We start from the raw sequence: 3,270 nt of genomic DNA on the forward strand, positions 1-3,270 counted from the left end.
ATTTACAAAGTATGATAATTATGGTTATTATTGAGCTGCGCATCATCGTAAGCAATCATATGTATTAATTACACCCGAGATTGTAAATCCTTTGACAATGGTTTAATCATGATAGAATGCAGGAAGATGAACATAGGATTTGTTCGAAATCTGTATTTACGGCGACACGAGTATGTATAGGAGAGAGATAGCGAGCGTTACACTACATCAGGGCAATAAGACAGCACCTTTGTGACCTGCTCAGCCAAAGCTTAAAAGCTTACAGGCTGATTCAGTTCTGCAGCATATACAGCTAGCTGTAATTAAGTGGAATAGTTCTGTCATTTTCCTAGTATCATGTGTATTACGGTGTACTTTTGGAGTAACGCTTCAGATTTGGCATTATTTAAAAAAAGTTATCACTTTTTTATTATTGAAATGACAGTCACTTCGAAATGTTTACAGTTAAGTAGAAATACAGATACTTTAAGAAGCTGTCGACCAACCCATCTAAACTTGAATATTCTAATGAAATTATAAGGTTACTGAGATTTTTCACTACAAAATGACATGCTACGATAAAGGGAATGCTTAACAATTTTTTTCAATGACCCGTGGTGTAGAGCGTGACTGTCGTCTGGCACTTTTTTTATCTTACTTTTTAAACTGTTTTTGTTGTTTTAATCTGCGGTATTGTTATATATAAGTAGTGAGTGATTAATATATATTTTTTGTTATACGTGCGTTCTTATACTTCTAGTAGAGAAGAAAAAAGTCTGTAGATTCCTTAGAGATAGTATTTTAAGAGGAATTCTAACGTCCAGCGGTCGTTAGCTAGGGGATAAAGTTAAAGGATAAAAGTCATCTTACAACAAAACAAAAAAGACAGTACTGAATAATATTTATTATTTTATAATACATAATTAATCTATAGTTGAACAACCTAGACAGCTTATGAAAGATTAGAACAAAACAGAATATCTAGATTAGATGTTATATCTCTTTAAATAATGTCTACTTAATGCAGTAACATTGCAGACGAAAATGGTACACAATGAAAATGTCAGTGTTTATTAAAGTTAATCTTATCATTAAGAAGTAGTTAAAGTAAATAATTATACCTACATAATCTATAATCATAAAGTTCATACTTCCTGCTTTAATATGTACCGACTTGATTACCTGTGGTCTCGTTTCGTGCCATCGCTCGGTTCTTAAAACTTTTATAATATAATTTATCATCATCACTAGATATAATTTTACCTTTTCTGCTATGAATATTATGTTGAGATATAAGATAACTGCATATTGAGATAACGATATTTTACAACTTTCATTTTCGCTAAGATACATTAAATTAAAACCTTATTTATTAAGTTTATTCCTTATTTTAGGTAGTGGAGGGGGGGATCATTAATAAATACATTTATTTTATTATTATTATTATTATATATAAAATCGTTAGTCAATTTTTCATTACAACTTATTTATTCTTTTTCATCCCTTGACTTTTAAGTAAGTAAGATGACTATTATTTGATAGTTACTGGCAATGATGTATTAGTAAACAGATATGTTATTAATGCGCAAAAAGTGAAGATTAGAAAACGTCCTAATTGGGACGTTTGCCTTTAGTCGTTTTACGTAGTAATACGTTTTGCGTAATTAAAACATCTAGATATCCCTTTTACTTATTGTTTTTATCAAGCTATCCTTTTTACTTTTAACGAAATGAGAAAATAAAGTAAAGTAAACGGTCCCCGGCACAGCACACTTTTTTGTGTTGTTTAATATGGATATAACATGTCTGTTTATTAGAATATCATTGGTTACTGGTGTGACAACGCGTATTTTTATTAATTACGATTTCCGGGGATAGGTTACTATCATAAGCTAAGTTTTCTTTGCATTTACAGTCTGTTGACACACTTTGATGAGTCCACATATCTCCGCTAATTATGACAATGTTTGTTTTTTTTATGAATGCGTCACTTGAGTTTGAGTAGAGTTTTTAATTCCTACACAGTTCTAATAAAGCGTTTGTTTCATTGTCAATTACATAATATTAGGATTTATAGAGCTGAGATGGCCCAGTGGTTAAAACGCGTGCATCTTAATCGATGATTTCGGGTTTAATCCCAAGCAAGCACCACTATATATATGTGCTTAATTTGTGTTTATAATTCATTTAGTGCTCGGCGGTTAAGGAAAACATCGTGAGAAAACCTGCATGTGTCTCATTTCATCGAAATTCTGCCACATGTGCATTCCACCAACCCGCATTGGAACAGCGTGGTGGAATATGTTCCAAGCCCTCTCCTTAATGGAAGAGGTGGCCTTAGCCAAGCAATGGGTAATTTACAGGCTGTTACTTTTCTTTTTTAACTTTTTAGGATTTATAAAATTGTATAAAGTACGTTCGAGGCTAATAAAGGTTAAATTACGAATTCCTCCTAAACGGTTATTTTAAGAACGTTTTTTTGTTACTTGTGGTAATATTTATGAATCTATAAAGGCCGCGACACACAATAATTGTAACTTTGTGAGTAAAGGTAATAAATTATGTAATTTTATATCTTCAGTGAATTTACAGAAGGCATTACAAACGTGATCCTCATGGTAACAAAAAATCTAATTATACATTCAGAGCACGTGTCACTTGTAAATCCGCACAGTAGTTTCATACTCTGACAGTTTTTTTTTGTTCATGTGTTTTGTTAATAGGTTTGCATTACAAGTGATTTACACATGAACGGCGAAGACATTTGAAAACAACTTCGGCTAAATTTATTATAATGATCGACTTGTCGTGTGTGACCGATAATTGATGTGTTCTTAAAAACTTATCATATGAATTGATTTTTAGAATTTTAAATTTCAATTTGTCATTATATCTTAAAATTTGAATACTTGTAGGTATTTTAAGTATCAAATATGGAATATAACGTATATTTTTTCAGAATTTCTTATTTACTAGCTACTAAGCAGTAGGTTCTGCCCGCGACTCCCTTCGCATGACTCTAAGCCTCAAAGTAGGGGTATTATAAGGTTGACAGATCTCTGTGCATCTTTTCTTCTGTCATGGCATTGTAGTTCCAAAATGTTTGTTTTTTTTTATAGATGTAGTATATACTTGAAGTTGGAGTGCTTTGCCATTAATAAAAATCAGCCACAAATATCCGAACGTTTTAAATTTATAATTTAATCTTGTAAAACTAAGAAGTTATTTATGATATATTTATCAAAATGCGCAATGTATATTACACGTAGTGCCGTCGTGTAATAAAGCATA

The sequence above is a fragment of the Vanessa cardui genome, chromosome 1 (assembly GCF_905220365.1).
Source record: "Vanessa cardui chromosome 1, ilVanCard2.1, whole genome shotgun sequence".
NCBI lineage: Eukaryota > Metazoa > Arthropoda > Insecta > Lepidoptera > Nymphalidae > Vanessa > Vanessa cardui.